The sequence below is a fragment of the Monodon monoceros genome, unplaced genomic scaffold (assembly GCF_005190385.1).
Source record: "Monodon monoceros isolate NGI ecotype Baffin Bay Population unplaced genomic scaffold, NGI_Narwhal_1 Super_Scaffold_7, whole genome shotgun sequence".
NCBI lineage: Eukaryota > Metazoa > Chordata > Mammalia > Artiodactyla > Monodontidae > Monodon > Monodon monoceros.
Window position 1 is genome coordinate 28,515,015 of NW_021703784.1, and position 22,184 is coordinate 28,537,198.

Sequence of the window (22,184 nt, forward strand, 5' to 3'; positions counted from 1 at the left end):
ACGATAGTTTAGAAATGCCAGTGGGATCTATTTATAAGTTGAAATACACTTTAATAGTTCTATCAATAATTTACTTGTGGTTTCTATACTTTTCTGCTTTGTCCTTCCTGTATACTTAGTCCTAGTGAGAAACCATTGGAAGTATCTTGGCTTGGTCCAATTAGCTATAAAAAAATATGTATTTAGAAAGTTACAGATTTGTTTAACTAGTTCAATTTCTGCCACTTGGAGATTAGCTCAGAAACATGTTAATAATTTCTCATAGTAAATATTGAATGACCACTTCCTATGAGCAAATCAGTGGACTAGTAGGGGCTTTGAGGACAGAAAGATGAATAGGAGTCACTTTCCTCCAAAGAACAAGATATCTACTAGGCCAGATAAGACTCAAGCAGTTTGAATCATTTTATGTAACAGAAATTAGTAAAAGTCGTGATAGATGTATAAATAAAATGCTGTGCTTGGATAGAGGTTACTTGTTTGGGTGAGGTGTGCAGGGAGTGAGTAGGACTATGCAGAAAGCTCACTGGTGAAAGTGCTACTGAGTTCAACCTGGAAGTATGATTTGGTCACAGCCATAGTAAATTTTACCCCCTGGGTTTGGAGGAACAATCCTTTCCTTGATGTGTCATGCCACACACTTGACTCCTTTCTCCTCTTACACACATACATTTTACTGTTAATTTTGTTTCCTTGTAGATGCTATTATCAAATGGATGCAGTAGAATAGTAGGGTTGGTACAGGGAAGGAATAATATTCTAGCCTTCTCCCTGAAACCTAGCATTCACACAGGCACCCACACAGACAAACAGAATGAATATCCATGTTTGTTTCTGTACAGAGCTTGGCTGGTTAAGCTAAGAGACAGTCTTTATCAGGAGGAAAAGCCTATGCAGTGCCTGGATTGAAATCTGCATAGGTCTTGTTCTCAGTTCACCTTCATCTGCTTTAGAGTTAGTGAAGATTCCTTCAGGACGTTGGCATTGCCTTGCCTATCAGTCTTAGATTGTTACTGTCTAGCCTGTGGAGATATTTTATTAGAAAATGTGTAGAGGCTGCATCAGGAATTTCCAAATGTCCTTGTAAGTGCTTTCAGTGTGAGTGTATATAATTAGTGAATATTATACTTTATTTTTTAAAAAGGTGTTGATAATACTACACATGTATGGATAATACAGGGCAAAACGTTCTGAAAGTAACCAGTTTTTGCATTGTCCGCATATATTCACTTCTGACGCATGAGACATCTAACCCCAGGGCACAGAGTAATTAGTACGCAGTCCAAACAGGAAGGGTCTGAAGAGGTCTCCAGCCACCAGCCATGCCACCACAAAAGCCAGTAATGTGACAGGTCACTTCATTTATTGTGACACTTTGGGTCAGATAGAATGGATGTATGTTTCCTGATAGAAGAGACGTATATTGGAAAGATCTCAAATAAATAAAGAAGCCCATTGTACCACAACAACATGGTCATTTTGATATTTTATGAATTATATGCATGATAGGTGATGTTTCTACAACTGTCTTATAAAAGACAAAATTTCCAGGTTGTTTATGTAGCTTTCTCTATTCTAAACAGCAGCTGAGTTAATTGATCACCATGGTAATTAGCATGGCTAAAACCCATCTGTCTGTAGAATTTAACTGTATTCTAACCATGAAAATGAGAAAGCCTGATAAACAAAAGCTTCAATTGAAAAAAAAAAAATAGCAAACAAAAGAGAAATCAACTCACCTATTTTGCTCAGATAAATTAAATTTAGCAGCCTAGATAAAAGGAGAATTCTTTCTTAGGCCATCTAAATGATATCAGGTCCAGAGAATTTTCCTTCTTATTATCAGAATGGTTTGGGAGTGTTAATGTCTTCGTGGGCTATCTCTCTATTCTGAGAGACATGAAACTCCCAGGCTTGTCCTTTATTGCATTGTCATTTCCATTCCACTTATGAATATTCTGTTTCACTCAGCTCATAAAATGTGCTTAACTGCTGATATGCTTTTGTTTACTCATATATTGGTAAAATATTTCAGTGCTGCTAATTCACAAAACATGAATAGTCTGTCTTTGGAGGCCTCCAAAGGACACGTACTAATCAGAGAAACCACATACCCTGGCTTTCAAAATAAGAGACCCAATTTCAGATGTTGAGGGGAAAGAAGATAGGATCATTGATTTTTTCTTTTTCTTTACAAACTATAAATGAAATGGAACAGAAATGTCTTTGGCAACCCTAACAAAACTTATTGAGTTTTGAGTCTTATTTTTCTCTATTTCCTTATTTTTCTACAAAACAACCTAAATTACTATTAATCTTAAACAAAGACATGGTTTGATTTCATGTTCTTACTTCAGTGTGTTTCATCTAGAATGTAGAATTGTGGTGAGCCCTTCATGCCTGTGACTAAGAGACACTAGACCAAATGTTAAGGTAACTCATAAATTACTGCTTCTACAACATAAAATATACTGGCATTAGATTGACATCAAAAAGTGGAGCCCCACTGAAGTCAAGGTTTCTGATACTAAGATTGTGCTCTCAGACTATGTCTTTAGAGAAAAATTTAAACCAAACAGGATCATCAACTACTGAACTTGCAGTAAGCCAGCCTAAATTAAAAAGCAGTGACAATTTCAGGTAGGAGGTATACTTTGTGTTTGTTGGGATGGATATGTAGCAAATTTATCTAGCAGTTAGCCTCAGGTCTCTACCTTCTCTTTTGTAGTCCTAGGTAGATCATTCCTTTATGGTATTGAATTCTTCATCTAAAATAGCTAGGATCATCCTAGATAAAAGGTACCTCAATAAGAGAAAAAGAATTTATCTTACAATAAAATAGGCTCTAGGTGAATCATTTCTTACAAAGAAGGCTGCAATTTCTTTCCTTTGGAAATATCAACTCGTTGTGACTCTGTGACCATAAAACATCAACAAAATACAAGCATCTTAAAAGAACTAGTATCAAACATTTAATCAAGTTATATTATTCTATCCTTGTATACAACAACAGTATTCAATATCTGCAGTAGTGGAAAAACAGTCACACATACACACACACACATATACACACACTAGAACTGGGTTGGATACACAGATCAGTAAGACAAAGCCTGTTGTGGCTCTGAAGTGAAAAAAAGGAGGGTTTATGTTCACTGGATTTGTCACATTATCTGAATGCCCTTGGACAAAGCATATATTTCTCTGAGCCTCATTTTCCTCTTATATAAAATAGGGATAATGACAATGATCTCTTTTCCATAAGATTTTGCTGTGGGCTTAATGGATAGATAATTTGAATTTGTCCTGTAAATAGAAAAGCACTCTACCGAAGTTTTTTTCCCTCGATGAGTAGAAGCAATAATTAACAACCCAGAAAAGTTCAGAAGAGAGGTTAGAATTTATATATCCTGAAGGTGATATGCAGATTAATTTTTAAGCCCTCATTGACTAGGACTTGGTGCTTTTGTGCTTTTAGAGCTGTCCCTACTCTCTTCAACCTTGCACTCCAGGCTTCTCAGGGTAGTAGCAAGAGTCTGTCACTAATTTGTTTCAAAACCCCAAGAAGTATCCTTCAAAAGTTGAAAATAAATCCATTCAGAGTGTATTATCTCAACAACTTATTCAGTGTCATTTTTAACCATAGCAGTCTGTGAGCTGTTCTTCAGTGTTGTTTTTAACCAAAGGAAGTAGACAACAAGGTTCTGCTTGTAAGGCGCTTACAGAATTATTGAGCAGAAAGAACATAATGAAAAGATAATCCATTCACCATAATTAAAACTGTTGCAAAGTAAGTCAAGTTAGTAGACAATCAAATTGTTGATGTTGATGCCAAAAGTATAAGTATGGTCTTTCCCATAAATTATGGTTTGGAATCATTATTATGGACAGTCATGTGTTAGATGGAACAATGAGAGAGCCTCATGCCACATACCTTCCTCAAAGTCCTTTTTTTTTTTTTTTTAACCAAATCTTCAGAGCAATTTACAGAGCTGAGCAAATCAACACTCAAGATACTCTTTCTTGAAGTAAAACCTACATACAGAAAAGTGCATGAATCACATACACACAGCTCAAAAAACTTTTCTAACAAAGCAAACACACATATGAATCCAGCACCCAGTTTAAGAAAGAGAATTAACATTTGTGGTCACTTCTAGCCTCCACTTAGTCCCAAAAGCGACCACTATCCTGACTTCAAACAACATTGATTCATTTTGCCTGTTTTTGTTTCTTACGTAAATAGACTCACACAGTAAATACTCTTGTGTTTGGCTTCTTTTATTCAACAATATGCTTGTGACATCTATCTATAGTGTTATATGTAGATGTAACAGAGTCATTTGGACTGGACAGTAGGGGACTTCTCGGGACAATTGGTAACAGCCATCTAGAAGTCCCCTTGAAGAACTGATACTTTGACGGTGGTCATTGATCCTGTGGCCATGGAACAGCAGATGCAGTCTCTCAGAGCAGGACCTTCGAACCTTTGTGATGGTGCACCTCATTAGTTAAAAAGAATCAACAAGAAACTTTGATCACATTCTCAATATGTGTATATTTATAAACTATATGTAGTACTGTATAACATTATAAAATACAAAAAGGATAGATAATTTAAATGGATCGGTTAAATACTACTTTTTGTCTACCCTCACCAATGCATCTGGAGGTGCAAGAACCTTACTTTTGAGACCATCAGAAAAAGCAATTAAGACTCTGTTGTTCTGGATGTATGCCCAAGGAGCAGGCTTCCTTTCAGCGTGGCATAGGTTAGGATCAAAACAGGAAGGCAAGTATCTAAAGAAAGCCTACCCTTAAGAGGTACTGCAGAGAACCATGTATGTAATGGCACTTCATGGGCTGAGAAGACAGTGTCACAGCCACAGCCACTGAGTCAGGAGCAGCTGGAACACAACTCTGCCTGCCCTAGCTTTCCCACCTCTTGTACTGGCTTCAGGGGCAAAAATGCAAAGGGCGTTTGAGGGACTCTAGAGTCCATGTGGGAACTGACAGTCAGATGATGAAGGTGCACCCAAAAGAAAAGAGGGAGATAAGGAAGGCAGATTCAGAACATCTTTACCTTTGCTGCCCAGTGGCTGGAAAAGTTTATCAGTGCTTTAGAAAGACGGTACTGCTGAATAAACAAAGCTGTGATTTTGTTATGTTTATACTTTTGAAGCAGATACTGTTGCTGCCCCAGCTCATCTCCCTGAGCCCAGGCTTGTGTTCCTGTAAATGCTGACAGCTTCCCATTTCCAGAGCCCTTGTGTCTTAGTTTCTGTGTCTCTGGGGAGCTTGCTCAGACCTCCTCAGCTTGGAAGTGCTGGGGCTCTAATGTCTCCAGAAACAACTCTCAAGCAGCAAAAGATGGGATTTGGTGGATAAATGCCCCAGCTTCTCCATCTTTCTGTGGGGCAATTCTGAAGTCTGCTCCACACGGTGCCTCAGAGGTGTTGAACTGCAGTGGCCCACAGCAATGCTGTGTTCACTAGGTTTTCTCCCTGCCTTGTCTCAGTGTATCCACTTCTCGCTTGTGCATCCTGGAATGCCCTCCCAAATAAAGACTGTCTGCACCCACATCCTTGTCTTAGTGTTAACGTCTGAGGAGAAACAACCATAAATGAATTTGGGCGGGCAGGGGTGGTGGTGGTTACATATTTATCTATTGTGTTGTGTGTGGGTTTTCTTCAGTCATTTCTTCCAGATTCTCAAACAATTCATTTACATTTTACAAAAAGATAAACATGACGGGTTTACACCTCACATCATCTGGTCAAAATCTTGATGCCTGGTTCCAGGTTCAATGTGGGTGTGTAGTTTTCACTAATTCTATCTACTCTGTAACAGTGTTCTCAATTGTTGCTCTAAATTGGCTGATTCCGATTCCAAAGTGCTCTGTCAATTAAGCTCACAGTTTTATGTATTCGGTAATTACAATATATAATAAAATGTAGACAGTTTGACATAAGTCTTAAGGCCATGGACTTTGGATGTACTGAGATTCAATTCCCCCACTTTGACACTTTCAGTTCTGTGCATAAATTTCTTTATGTTTTAAATAAGAGTCTCAGTGTTGATATCCCGTTTTCTTTATGTTTTAAACAAGAGTCTCAGTGTTGATATCCCGTTGACTCCTGAGAAGTCCACCTGGCGTTAGTTTGTGGGCTTGTTTTTAAGCATCAATCATGTTATGATACTTGATTAAGGATGTGTTCCATATTCTGCCCACAACTTCTTGAGATCAGTTCTTCAGTAGAGGTTATACAGATTTGACACTTATGTGTGCAAATTGGTAATTTGTATGCACATTTTTTACAGAGGCCTTATGTGTATCTCTCATTGTTTTGACAATATTAGCAAACATTAGAGAGACACAGACTTAAGCATCAGTTATTTGTATGCAATTCATGAGACTTATTGTGGTTCTTTGAAGAAAATTCATATTCTCTGACCAAGTTGTTTTACATTTGAAATATGGTTAGAATAGCAGCGTTATAGGTAATGAATAAACGTCTTGTTTCATTTTTCTTTGTATCATATCATCATGTTCAAATGTATTCTTAAGCATATACTTGGAGATGTTTTGATTTAGCTATTTTATCATCTAAATTTATAGTCCAAGATGAAAACTCCTTCTTGACACTAAATGCCAAATTATGTGCTTTGTGAGACGTTTTTATTCATAAGAGTCACAAAGGGAAGTACCTCTTCACTCAAGTGATTTTTATTCCTCATAGCCTTAGTTAATATTACACTATCACACATATGTTCAAGTTTATAAGAGGTTGTCAAAAGCAAAGATGTTGAAGATACGTTTGGGATCATATTAACATTAGTCAGAGTGTCCCAAGTTTGTACACCTTTTTTCCTTAGATTAGCAATGTTTGTATAGTAAAATATGGCCAATGTTAGAGACACAAGTTGTGATAATTTCTCTCTGAATATGGCATTTAGACGTAATAGGGAAATCATTTCTAAGAGAATTTCTGCAGTAAATGTGTAAATTGTAATAAGCATTTTGCCAACCTATAAAATTCCATTTGAGCGTCCATGGTGGCTATAATACTAGTTCGTTGTTGAAAGAGAAATGCTGAGCATGTGTTTAGCAAATCTCCTGATCATGTTTATGTAATCTTTAGTCTATGACTACATAATGTGTTTCAAGGAAAAGATATGTGACATTTCTTAACAGTGGATTGTCTTTACATGATGTTAAGATAAGACATTAGGAGAAATTGTGAAATTTACCAAGAATGGATCAATAGTGTGCTTTTTTATGAAAAAAACAGAACTATTGATACAAGTTAGTGCCATCTTTTTCCCCTTGTACTCAAAATCAACACTTCTTAAATATTGCGCAGTAGGTAGGAGCATTTCTAGAATGATTATATAAGTCTGTCTTAAGTGAGTTGAGTGAGATGGAAGAAACTTTGCCTTAACTGCAAAAGGATGATTGAATATTTTGAGATCAAGATCTTCCTGAAAAGACAGGATGCTGTTTGAAATGCATTGGAGCAAAGAAGTTTGTAGTTCAGAAAGGTGTAAATAAAACACTGCTCAGAAGACATTTTGTTGCTTATCTTGCAGCTGCTGTTTACTCAAGATTCTGGTTATTTAATTATACTTTATTCCAGCAGATATTCAAGGTCATAGTTGCGGCAGATTTTTAATTATATACAGAGCTATGCAAAGTGGAACATTTCACCCTGGGGAGCCCCCCGAATGGCTATAGCCACTTTATTAAGTGAGCTGCTGCAGTTTGCTATGGTTGCTAAATCAAATGTTTGTGTATGTTTTGTTCCTTCGGGCGATAGTTGTTCCATAGTTTTCATTTTTGGCTAACTGGAAGCAAAAACAAATAAACCTTTGAAGAAATAAAAACAGTTTTTACATTTTTATATAGTTATTACCCAAATAGTATCAAATAGTATACAGGAAACTTTAACAATAGCAAAAATGGCCTGTAAGTTTAGTGTGTGTATACAGACCTAAATTTAATTAATATTTGTTAAGGTTCAGATATATACACTAAATTGTGGCTTAACACTGTAAAAACAAAAGCCAAGATAAAATATTGTTTCACTTTTTTAAAATCTTAAGGTCATATTTTTCTTTCCTCATGGTGTGGTTGGAACCAAGTATTTTGGAAACTGACCTAGGGAATTGGAGGGGTAAAATCCATTCTTAGTGCTACAGAAAGTATATGTTATTATACTATCGCACTCTAAATAATAATTTTGAAAGCATTTTCTATAAGCAATCTTGTTTGTCCAGTCTACTCACAGAAGCTATGTAAATTAATGCGGTTGTCTCTCTGAGCTGTTGAGTCCAACTATGAATTTTGGACATGGGATCCATTAAGTTAGAACTTGAAAGGAAAATACAAAGAATAGTAGGAAATCAGTTGAATCTGCTAGTTTAGCATGACTATTTTAAGAAAGCAAACTGAAGACTATAACTTTATATATGTCTATTATTAGATTAAAATTCCTCTTCTCTAGTAAATGGTTAAAGTCTTTTATATCTCAGTTCAAAACATTCTTCTTTCATTAACAGATTTCTGGTTTCTGTGTATTACATTCTGTTTTTGTTCCTTGCTACATTCACTTGGGAAGAAAATAAGGAAGAATGGTCCTTCCTTGTATAAGAGCCCTGATGGGGATACTCAGAACTTGTGAAATCAGGAGTTTTTAACATCTGCTGAATGTGCTACTCATAAACATAGTTATTAATACCTTTTCTACCATGCCTGTAGCAAGGGTGTGAGTGTACCCTTTCCAACACTATTCATCTCAGCAACCACCCTCCACCTTGACTCTTAAAAGTTTCCTTTTGTATGTACATTAAGTAGCTATTTGCAGAATTAGCTGTGTAACAACCATCCCAAAGCTCAGTGGCCTAAAACAAAAATTATTTATTCTCACTCATTTATCTGGGGTCAGATGGAGTTTAACATACGCAGACTAAGCTTGTATGGTGTTACCTCCTACATTCAGGTTGGATCCACATCTGCTCCGTGTGTCTCTCATCCTTGTTAGCCTAATAGGCTACCCAGTACATGTGCTTCTTATGGAAATAGCAGAAGCAGAGGATGGTTGAATAGAAACACAGGATGACTCCTAAGGCCTAGGCTCAGAACTGACACACCAGTACTATATATATTATAGCCTAATATAATATTAAGCTAGATATGAATTCTCCTGTCTCAATCAAGTCATATTCCCAAGTGCAGTATCAATGGGGCAGGAAAATAAAGTGGTTGACTCTAGAGAGACTACAGGAAAGTCACATGACAAAGAATGAGGAAACTATGGAAGGACGAATAACTCGAACAGTAATGAAATCTAACATAGTATACACTTAAGAATTGGCCCCAGTGCCCTTTTCTCTCTCAAAACAATGCTGTGTGAGGAAGCTCTAGAATACTCCACCTAATTAGGCTAGTGATTCTGTAGGTCAGACTTCAGAGAATCCATTTATAGTTTTCCCTAGACCAGTGCAGCCCAAATGTGATCTGTGGACCTGCTACCATTCCCATGAACCGTTTGTTTTTAGTCCACAATAAGATAAGGAACTTGCACCAAATGTAGATTAACTATGACCCTGAATGCATTGTTTAGTTTGCTAAAATTGTTTTTTATAGCAAGAAATTTTTGACAAAGGAAGCAGTATGTTGATTTTCAACCCAGCAGGCTCTTCGTCACACAGCAGACAAGCACTTTGAACAGCATTGCCCTAGAACTTGTCTAGCAAGTTCATAGATCATACACAATCTCCAGAACCAAAGTTAAAACATAATGAATTCAATAACTTTATATTGGCATTAATGGTCCTATCTTTTTGAAACTATTCCATTAGTAGTACCAATGCATGCAGGGAATAATATAATATTAGGCTAGATGTGAAACCTGGCAGTTATGTAAAGACATAAGAAAAAGGGAGTATAAAATATGACTATATCCTAAGCTCAGTACTCTTAAAATATAGTCAATTTCCTAGATCTAAATAGAAAAATATGTTTTCCATTGCCTTTTTCAACATAGTCTGGAAACATTTATTGTGTTCCCTGACATTGTACAAGGTACGTACCAAAATACAGCTGTGATACAATAAAATACTTACAGCTATTATTAATATTTATGTGCTTTGTCATACCTATTATCTCATTCTTATTAGATTGAAACATTTTTCCATCTTTTATTTCCATTTAGGAGCTATCAATAAATTATTTGTAATGTCTTTGGGAGATTAAATGGATAAAATCAGGTCATACTTAATGGGGTTTATATTTTCAATATTATGTCGACAGCCACAGTTATCTCAGGTTTATTAGAAAAAAATTATAGAAATAGCTCTGGGGCCTAACATTTCTAGAAATTGTGTCAAGGAGAGCCAAATTTAAAATATTAAGTGTATGTCTCCATCTCTATATTCTATTAAATATGTTACTTCTTCTGTTTGAAGCAATAAATTGGGCTAAGCCTCACCATCCTCTGAACTCCTAAAATGTTTGCTGCGTAGAATTCGTTGTTTACTCCTTTGTGTTATTTTTCTGTGTGCCTGTTTAGCTAAATGACATTTCTCTCATTTCTGCTTTAGAGTTTATAAAGAATTTCTACGTGTCTTTTTTGCTTATTTGTTTGTTTGTTTTTGGTCCTTGGAGTCTGTGAACAAGTTAATGTCCTCACTGTTTTGCAGATGAAGAAACTGCCACTGAGATTAGGTGATCTTCCCAAAGACACACAGGTAGAAAGCAGTACAGAGCACTCCATTCAAACTTACTTATTTTTAAGAAAGCTTCTTCACCTTAGCCCTTTTACAATAGAGGTGGCAAATATAATATGTGTGTATGACCATTTATCCCCCTTCCACACTCAGGGTAGGTGCTAATAATTATATATGGTAGTCTTTCCGCTAGAACATGTCTGCAGTCTTCTCAATGCACTACTCCAGGAAAAATCTCATAATTTTTTGGAGTTGGCATTCAGGAATAAATGTGTTTGATTTTCCATCTATATATCTTGCTTTGTTAGGATTTATGTCTTTTGTGTTTGTGCCCTATAATATCTACTATTGCACAGGATAATAAAGACTAAATAAATATTGTTAATAATTTATGGTTAAATGGATATAAGTCATAATATGGTAGAATTTGATTTACTGTAAGGAAGAATTTTTCCTTTTATTATCATTGAATAATTTATTTCTAGATATTACTCAGTCTCATCTTGTGCCAAGCACTGTGTTGTGCATTTGAGACTCAATGATTAATTTATTCACTGGGGCATGAAAGGGAGGCAGAAAAGGACATAGTATAGCAGGCAGGATGTTCAAGGGCCAGGGGCCCAATGATGGGTTATAAATATGGCTGAATGTAGTTCACCCCTGAGGACTGGGGGCCACCTGGGCACCTCCTGGATCACTATTCACAAAGAAAAGGGTCTCACATGCATTGGCCAGACCCCAAAAAGACATCTTAGTTTACAAAAGCAGTCTAGCAGGAGTACATGTCATAAGTTTGACTGCAGGGTTTGTGAATTCTGGTTTCAAAACTGCAAATGAAACCTACTCAGTCAACGAATGGATTGATTGCGTGACTTCTCCTGTACTGCCTCCTCATATGTAAATGCACATAAATATCTCACTTTAAGAATACTCTGAATTTCATTCATTCAAAAAATATTTATTGAAAGCCTCCTATTAGCTCCCATTATGTCCTGATGTAACAATGAACAAGACCCAGTCGTTATTTTCCAGAAGCTTTCGTTCCGGGAAATGGAGGACAGGAAACGAATGAGTATTTTAGGCAAAGGCAATAAAGCAGTGCATGCTAAGTTTTTTGTCACAATGCCTGACCCAAGAAATTCTGATTCCCTACCCCCTTTCCCACTTACCATATCATCATGAGGTACCCTGTTTATTTTTATAAATTTAAAAATCTCTCTGTTCCATAATTACTAGTGAGAATAGCAATTGTCACTGTACTAGTTTTCAAATCTTTCTACAGGTGTAAATGACAGATGCACCTGTACAAAATGGCCCATCAGAAGATGCCAGGGATCCTGTCTATAACACCTATAACAATTAAATATTGTGCACTTACTTTCTGTAAGGCTCTCATGGGTGTAGCTATGTAAGACTTCAGCTCTTCTTCACAAAAGTTAGTATCCTGAAATACGTAATAAGATAAAGATGTCGGCAATGTCAGCTGAATAAGTCTTTGTAAGGCACCCACAAAAAATCCTGTAGGTGAGAGAAAAAATCAAAACTTCCAAACTTCAGTTACTGTTTATTGAATACTTTTGTGTTTAAGCATTTGGGGTTTATGAAGATTCCTAATTTTAAGAACTATATTTTTTATAATGGAGGGTGTGAGGCATTGGACAGGACAATGATGAAGGCTATATTGAATGCTAGACTGGAAACTTGAACTGGAGAAAGCAGGAGATGAGGGCTAACGTTTGACTACGTGGACCGAGACTCAGCTTCCAGTGGATAGAAGTCAATCTTACTTCCTATCTGATGTCCTTAGCACTTGTTTCTATATAATGAATAATAAAACAGACAGGAAAAACACCCAAGGAATGTTAACAGATTGTTTTAAGGCAAGAGAGATTTCTGAGGGCTAAAAAAGTCACAGATTTCCTTACAGAATTCACTTTAATATGACCCATTTCTCTTGAGTGGCATTTCATGCCCAGTGAGGAAGGAAAGATTTTTCTACTAACGTCTCTTCCAGTAAACAGATTATAAACACAGTTTTCAGAGCAGGAACTGTGTCATATTAATTTTTTCATTCCAACAGTGGTTATGGTGCCCTGTTCACATTGAAGTAGCATGCACTCAGGAAGTATTGGTTGAATGTATTTTTCAAGTGGCCTTTTATTCCTTGATAAAAACACAAACATGCTAGTTCTTAAATCACTGCCATTAGTGGCCACTCCAACTGCTTTCCTGCCTCTTTTTTCTTACTCACAGAAACATGATGGGTGGACATGGGCTTGAGGGGAGGCTCAGCTGCCCCCAGCCCAGGGAATATGTTGTATGAGTATGAGCCAGTCATGGTAACTCCATTCCCCTTATCAGGACTGGAGTAGACTTGCAAACATGCCCAGTGAGACAGAGGGAGTGCCTGCTTGGGGTGGGCATGGGGGTTCCAGAAAGATTTCTGCTTTCTTAAAAAGAGATGCATGTGGGGAAAAGCCCTTTCTTTGGCCTCTGAATCCTACCCTGTGAGGAGGAGAGAGATGGAGGAGAACATTTTGAGAACAGCCAACACACCGAGGATGGCAGCAGAGAAAAGTAGAAGCCCATGACTACGTTGCAAAGCCTTGAATTAATTCTACATTGCCTATGTGACAGGACACATTTTATTAAATCATTTTTCAGTTTGGTCATCTGTTACTTGCGCCTAAATTAGCCTATAATAAGATCAGTGGATTGTTTAAACACATGGTGCTGTGCAAATAAAGTAAAAGACCTCTCCCTGTGTGCAGAGTCTCAGAAGGATTCATTCAGCAAATATTTCTTCAGAGCTTACTAATCTTCAAAAGTTGATAGATTGAGAGAGAATGTGTTTCTATCGAGGCTTTGGACTCTGTAGCACAAACATGAAATGGATAGTAAAAACCAGTTGGTATTCAGTGTACTTTCCATGCAAGCTCTTTATATGCATGAAAGGATTGTCTTTGAGTCCCTTTTTTAAACCAAAAGTGAAAATAGAAATAGCCAAATTGGACAACCATGCAAAATTCTCACATGATATCATAATTTTGTGAAACATGCCATCCTAATGGTTTAATGAATACTAATACTCTGGTACTTTTTAATTTATTCAGTTTTTGCACTTCCCAAGCCCCTATTTTATTTTAAATATATCCCTAGGTCTAATTTAGAGATGTTAGAAAGTCATGCTTTCGAATTTACTATTTTATTTAAGGAAAATGTTAAACAGATAATTTTCCTACATGCACAGTTGCTTTAAAATGATTTTTTTTTTAATATTCCAGATGCAAAGGCAATGCTGTTTTTACCTTTCTTTTTTATCTTGAAATACTGAAAGAGATGACCTGTAGTTCTTCCGGCCTCTGAAATTGGTATTTTCTAACTTAAAATGTAGCTTTGTTCACACCTGAGACCCCTGGAGAATAAACAAAATCTGCATTTCTTTTTCAAGCAGTATCCTGCCAATCTAAGAAGAAAATAGAACCTTGTTTCGGTCGCTGGCTTCTAATAGCATGGTATCTGTAGCAATCTCACAGAAGATTAGTAACTCTAGCTCAATTTAAAAGTTAGCATTGTGAAACACACATTGAGTGTGTTTCAGAATAAAATCTAGTAAGATTTAAAAGCAGTTATTCATGATTTATGAATAAAATAACAGTTCAGAGCAACAGACAGACTGGCAAGAAGGACTTAAGTTGATGGGAGAAGAATGTTCTATCTTTTCTCTTCCTTTGTAAAAACAGTAGTAACAGAAGAACCTATATGTTGCCCGTTCTGCCTAGTGGAATCATCTTAGTGTGAAAACATCATACTTAGGGTTCCACTGTCTAAATGCAGCTCCTGATTCCCATCAGGCATTCTTTAAGATCTCAGTCAGTGCTTGTAGAGTGGAGGACCACTTTGGGTCTTGTCCCAGAAAACAACGTCAGATTTCTTTTCTGCTAGACATGTGAGAGATTATCTGATTATTATTAATATGTGGGTTCCCAAGGAAGCCAGACAGATGCTGGTATATCATTAGTCATTTTTTCCCATATAGTCTTCTAATTTTCTAGCATAAACCAGAGTAGGACTCTGAAGATGCCTATTTGGGTTCACAGATAGATTCCTTTTTAGCAATTTATATAAACACAATTCCAACATTCTCAATATTCATTAAATGCTAGTATGTTTTGTCCTTTATTAAAGGCCACACCTTTTCTTCTATCTCATCCGAAAAAGAAAAATATTTTAGATTACCACAGGAGTGGCCCGACCAGAAAGCAAGCTTGACTTATATTGACATATGTTTTGTAAGCCAAGGGTATATTGCAAGCATTTTTTTATTGAGAAATAATCGATGTATAACATTATATTAGCTTCAAGTCTACAACATATTGATTCAATATTTGTATATATTGCAAAATGGTCACCACCATGTCTCGTTAACATCCATCACCACACATAGTTACAAATATTTTTTCTTGTGAGGAGAACTTTTAATACCTACTCTCTTAGCAACTTTCAAATATACAAGTATTAATAATTATAGTCACCATGCTGTACATTACATCCTCAGGATTTACTTATTTTATAACTGGAAGTTTGTACCTTTGGACCACCTTCACAGATTTTGCAAGCATTTTTAATAATCTCTAAAGGATAATATGTATTAAAATATTTACAAGTTCCTAATTTGACAGGCTGACTCCATTATATACAGCAGGGGTCCCCAAGTCCCAGGCTGTGGACCTCTATCCTGGCCTCCGGCTGTTAGGAACTGGGCCGCACAGCAGGAGGTGAGCGGCAGGCAAGCGAGGCTTCATCTGCCACCCCAAATTGCTCCCCATCGCTCACTTTACCGCCTGAACCATTGCTTACATACCGCCTGAACCACCACCCAACCCCCCGTCCGTGGAAAAAGCTGTCTTCTCTGAAACCGGTCCCTGGTGCCAAAAATGTTGGGGACCGCTGATGTACAGTATATATTTTCCAAACATATGATTATATCTTGTTTAACATAGTTAAACATAGTTATTTACTATTTTTTTTTAATTGAAGTATAATTGACCTACAACACTATGTTAGTTCCTGGTGCACAACATAGTGATCTGATATTCCTGTACATTACGAAGTGATCACTATGATCATTTTGTACTAAGTCTGTCAAGCCACCATACAAAGTCATTACAATATTATTGATTATATTCCATGCTCTACATTTCTGCTTCATGATGCATTTACTTTGTAAGTTTGTACCTCTTAATCTCCCCCAGGTATTTCACTCATTCCCCCTACCCCTTGCTGTTAAATTTTTGCTTTACAGTTATGGTTATAGAGAGTAAGAAGGGTAATCTTATTTGAGATGGGAAATGATCTCCTCTGAAGTATCATCTATCAGCTCATACAATTTCTTTATTCATTTATTTAGTCCTGCGGCAAACACTTAAGTTATCTGCTAAATGTTAGGAACCGTGTATGGTGCTAGCACCAGAGAGAAGTTTGCCTATGGTGGTGACCAGCACCAGAATAAGTGGATGTATAAAGTATTGAAATGAGAAGGAGAAGAAGATCCACTGAATATTAACCTCATTTGTTCAGTTCTCCCCTCTTGATCTGCTTTACTGGTTACAGAAATCTGACTGTCTACTACTTAGAGTAGGTGATGCTATTAAAATAAGTCATGATGTCATAATAAAGAATACAATAAAATTTACCTCTGCTACATATAAGCAAGTGACTTTCTGTTTTGGAGTAAGTGGTAATAATGAGGGCTAATGCATAAGGTTCCCTTGACTTTTAAATAGGCTAATAAACATTAAGCACTTATTGTAATGCCTGGGACATATTTAGTAAATACTAGCTTTTGTGAAGAATATTATTGTAACCTAACATTCATCAATATTCTGAAGACTATGTAAATGATGTGCTACATAACTTTAATTTGCCCAGAGATTTCTTTGCTCCCAAACATGTAAACTACGCAATTTTCCTGTTACTTCCAAGCAAATATTCATTCAACAAGTATTTATCAGATAGCCACTGTGAATACTAATACTATTCAGAAATTTATAATCTTGTTGAACAAGCAAGAGAAAGCTAAACATAAAGTAACAAAGAGACATAGAATATGATTCAGTGTTAAAATCATTGATATAAGCAAGGGATGCCATTCTGTCTCTGTGTCTCTTGGCCTATACTAGACATTGTTATCCATTTCCATTTTTCCCCACTTAATACAGAAACAAGTTCAGAACCCTTTTTAAGATAGTACTGCACGGGGATTCCCTGGTGGCGCACTGGTTGAGAGTCCACCTGCCGATGCAGGGGACACGGGTTCGTGCCCCAGTCTGGGAGGATCCCACATGCCGCGGAGCGGTTGGGCCCGTGAGCCATGGCCGCTGAGCCTGCGCGTCCGGAGCCTGTGCTCCGCAGCGGGAGAGGCCACAACAGTGAGAGGCCCGCGTACCGCAAAAAAAAAAAAAAAAAAAGATAGTACTGCAGGAAGCCATTACCTTTGAGTTTACCTACTGGGTAAACTATTTGCCATCTCTAACAAGACAAGTTTTAAAGAAAATCAAGAACTCTTACTCAAATATCTTTTCTGGCACCTCAGCACAATTTTTCTGCACCTGTAGTCATAAAGTCTTCATCTATGAATCCTCTGCCCTTATTTTTCTCTCCAGACCATGTCTCCCACCATAATTGAAATGATTTATAGTAAAATAACAATGAGATGCTATTTAGTGTATGGATAGATCACGCTGCCGTTTGGAAAACAAGATGAGTCAAGCCATCACGTCAGTATGTGGGAAGCAAGTAAACCACTGCAGTGGCCACCAACACTGTTCATCAGTTTCCAGTTCTCCCTTTCTTCCAGTTACCCACTCTGCTAGAAGTAAAGGTCTGGCCATGTGATTAGCTTTGGCCAGTGAAACGTAAACAGAAGTATTTTAAAAACTGATGGGCAATTCTTCATCTTCTGATTTCCCTCTGCCATGACTGTTAATTTTACAATAACGATGCCTCATTAGCTCAGGTCCCAGAGTGAGAAAACAGGAGGCAGAGCCCCATCAACCCAAAGTGGACATGCAGTGTGAGTAGGAAATAAAATTTTATTATTAAAACCACTGAGACTTATGCCAGCATGATTTCACCTCTCATGACTAATACTACTCTATGACAGTGCGTAATTCAAGGGAAGAATCCATGGAGCAGCCTCACCAGACCAGGTAACAATATTGAAGAGACTTGATAGCATGAGATTTGATGAGGAAACAAAAAGTCTCATCTCATTCTAAAATGCTGTCCATTATAAAACCCAACATTGATTTACTAATAGCTTTTGTGGTGAAAAGATATCCACATGGAATGTACAGAAAACTCTTTTTAAAAAAAAATAATAGCATGAATTTAGCCATTAAAGTAAAAGGCCACTTTTTATTATCTCAGTGAAAATCCAAGTACAAGGCTTTTTGAATTGTCTCAAAAGTCTTCAAATTACTTGGCCTTCAGCATTGACACAGTTTCAAGGTAACATGACCTTTTTTGTAACCTCTGTGTGTGTGTGTGTGTGTGTGTGTGTGAGAGAGAGAGAGAGAGAGAGAGAGAGAGAGAGAGAGAGAGAGATCTTGATGTGCTTAGCTTAGCACTTTTAGGGCCCAAAAGAATTTTAAAGAACATTGAAGAATACTGGGCATTCATATGCATTTTCTGTTTAATTAATTGTATCATTTTTGATTGAAGTGAGTTACATATTAAACAACTATGTGGAAAGTCACTGGCTTTTGACATATAGATGTTTATCACCATCACAGTACATGAATTGTTTGCATTAATATCTAATAGCTTTGACAATTCTTTGATCTATTCTGAGATATGTAGTCATTTCTACTGCCTTTATTTTTTCTGTCTGAGGTGGGGAGGGAATTTGTTTCCTTGAATCTCAATGACAAATCAAAATTCAGCTTTATTTACTTGTATGCATCTTAGCTTTGTTCCTATAAAGCACTTGATTATTTCTTTACAAGAGGATGAGGATGATATACCATTCCTCCATTTTTTGTTGTATTTATATTTATCACCTTTTTTCTTACTCATTTATATGCACAAAAACTATTTTTTATTTTAGTGCTGCATCATAGTGCAACTTTTATAAAGGCATTTTAAATGCCAATGAGGTATCCAAATATAAGCTATAATTCATCTCTACATATGGTGCTACTAGTGAAAATATCTGAGGTTAAAATCAGATAAACAGTTATCTCCTGAGCATTACTAGATTTGCACACACAAAAGCTGTGACAGCTGTGTCCCAATTTGCTCTACTTGCTAACAGCTGGACAGTCACTTTCAATAGTAATTATAGGGTATTTCTCCATTTTGAAATATTAATATGTGAAAAAAATGTTCTGGAATTCAGTGAAATCTGGTAATGAAAAATGACTGAATCTATAAATAGCACTAAAGCCATATAGGTTAATAAACATTTAAGTACAATTATAGATATACATAATTTGTTTATATGTATATATGAGATATAACGAATATACATGTTAAATAATATGTTAATTTATATTTTAATATAAATTTGTATGTATGTGTGTGCGTGTATATATATATTATATTATATATATATATATATATATATATATATATATATATACCACAAATAATAAACCATGTGATTCTTATATTAACTCCCAGTTAGTTTTCTCTTAGGAATTGATAAGCCCTTTAGTCAGATGTGATTAACAAAATGTTTTGTCTTTGCCACACGAATCAAGTTTTTAAACATTAGGGTATTTCAGGGTCAGCTTCTGTTGCACACTGTTCAATTCCATGTCAGCTTTGTTGGACTGATTACATCTTCCGGAAACTTACCCGGTAAAATAATTTCAGAGAATTCTCACTCTTTGAGAATAATCAAAGTTCATACTTTAAGTAGCTTTCCTTGACAGTGTTTCTAAGAATGTTGGTTTTCCTATATTAAGTGTTTTCTAGAAAAAATACTAAATCTCCTGCTTTCTGGGAATGACTTTTCTTTCTGTTTTGCCTGTTACCTTCCTATATCTCTGAGCTATGTTGGCAGTGGGAAAAGCAGATATTTTTGTCATTAGGGTTGTCTTGTTTTCTGGGTGTGTTAAATTGGTATGATTGAAAAGATCTCGCTCTTCAGCAGCCTAATCTATAATACTCTCTGTCATGCTGTTCAACATTGCCCTTCCCCATCTGCCACAGTTCCGAATGTTGTTTCATTTTTTTCCCATCCTTTATATGTAAACAACATCACAACACAAAGAGACTATAGTAGAAGAGAATTATCAGAGAATTAATTAATTTGAATTATCTTAATGTGATAAAATACAGCATAGTTATTTTAGGGCAATCTTTATTTTCACTGATTTTAATTTTCTAAAACCTTAGACCAAAAATTATTTCCACTTTAATGTAATTTTATAATCACTTCTATAATCTACCTGTAAAACACAAGTGGTCTTGAAGGAAAGAGTATAATTGCTCGCTGTTGTACAATAACAAGACAAATCCTCGTTCCTTAAAAGATCTAGTGAGGTGAGGAATAATAAATATCAATGTAGTACTTTGGGCATTACTACATTCCTGGTGACTGTTACTGGAAAATGTTCAAAAGGACTTTACGATACTCTTTTTTGATGGACTTAGCTTTTTAAAGAAGAATAATTTTGAACTCAGGGATTTATCAATTGATTACTCTCCAAAAATATCATCTCCAAATTGTTACTCTGAGGAAGTTTGTTTATAAAACATTAACACTTTGGTTTGTGCAAAGGGGAATTATAATTAAAAATAAAAAGGTATGTAACTGGCAAACAACCAACTCCCTCCTTCTCAAACCTTTATAAACAGAAAGGTTTTGTATTACTACTGAGTTCTTAGAAAAATCTCTGCTAGAGAATTCTAAGTAAATGTCTGACGTTTAATCAGCTTTGCTCTTGAGTGGCTTAAAAGCAGAGTGAGCACAGGGAATGGTTGTTTTTAGAGAGCTGATATAGGCTTTTGGAAGATTGGTTCTTGCCAGACCATGGGCCAGGTGTTAACCAAAAATTCCTTAATGAAAACTGGCCTGCTGGCAGTCCCAGGAGAAATTTAGTTCATTGATTGCAAGCTTCAGTCCTCAGGAAACACTGAGGAAAAAAATGTTGAAAATGCTTTCATGCTGATTTTTAAACTTATTGTTAACAAAGTCTAATTTTCACCTTTAGCAGTTCACAGGGTGAGACTCCAGCCCTGTGCTTTTTAAGTTAGGAGATAATTTATGCAAAATTATCTAATTAAATTCAGTTTAAACCTAATTGTGTATTTTAGGGTCTGTTCTACAAATTGACTTATTCATTTTAAAATTAGGGACTCCTGCCCTACTCTCCTTTATGTTCTCCATCTCTCCCTTGTTTCTTTTTCCCTCTTCAACAGTACACTGCGTGATGTCTCATCAATGAAGGTACTATTTTGCGTTCTAGGACACTTTTGTATAAGATGTCATTAGTTGAAGGAGAGTGCAAAGCTTATTAGAGGTAGTTTAGTAATAATAATAGTGCATTAGGCAGTCACAGGCCTCTTGATTAGTCTTGCTGAGCTTGCTATTCTAAATTAGACGGTTGCATAGGATGAGAACCTGGGGGATCTAGTCAGTCACCTGATTTCATATATTGCTGGATAGATCTGAGAGTAGATCCCAGCTATAGCAACAAACTCTCCTGCTTTAGTCCAGCATTGTTCTTCTCTTCTTTCTTGGTCACAGCTTTTTAAAGGGTGTTGTGGATTGACTCTGGTGAGCCTGGTAGTATAGGATTTGATGGAAATAGTGCAGAAAAAGAGGCAGTTATTTTATAATTGATGTCTGAGCCAGATGGCAAGCAGGATCATTTCAATGGAACTCTTTCCAAAATAGTCCTTTAATGTTCATGCTAGATGTGTTCCCACAAACGTCAGGCACACCAGCTACATCAAAATTAAATTTCTTAGAAATAAAATATTTGGGTATTTTTAACTTTATTTCTGATAAAGCTGCCTTTTATTTGTTATCTTACTTCAAAATGCCTTTCAGTGTTTAAGAACTCTGCATATGCATTATTTGCAGTAACGATTCATCTACGTATGTATTTAACAGATCTATTTTGAAAGTCTCTATATGCCCAGACTGGTGAGGCTCTGGGGTTACGTTGGTAAACAAGACATAGTCCTTTCCCTCAAGACATGTAATATTCTGCATATATTTTTTTTTACTTTCCTATGAAACTTTCAAAGAGATTATAAAGCATCTTTTAGTATCTTTTTTTTAATCCTTATACCTAACCAGCCTCAGAGAGAAGCCTCTACTTAAATTTTAAAAAAAGCAAAACATAGAATACGGTGTGTCTACACTAAAGGATTTATTTACATTCCTCCACAATGTGTTCACAAATTGATAGGCTAAGTGGCCAGTTACATGCCAGGGG

At 36.3% G+C, this 22,184-nt stretch overlaps 1 protein-coding gene across 2 annotated transcripts in view; it reads left to right on the plus strand.

Moving 5' to 3' along the window:
• PDGFD (platelet derived growth factor D) overlaps positions 1-22,184 on the plus strand; it is a 236,480-nt gene that overhangs the window by 133,069 nt on the left and 81,227 nt on the right. The gene's annotated exons all lie outside the window — the stretch shown is intronic.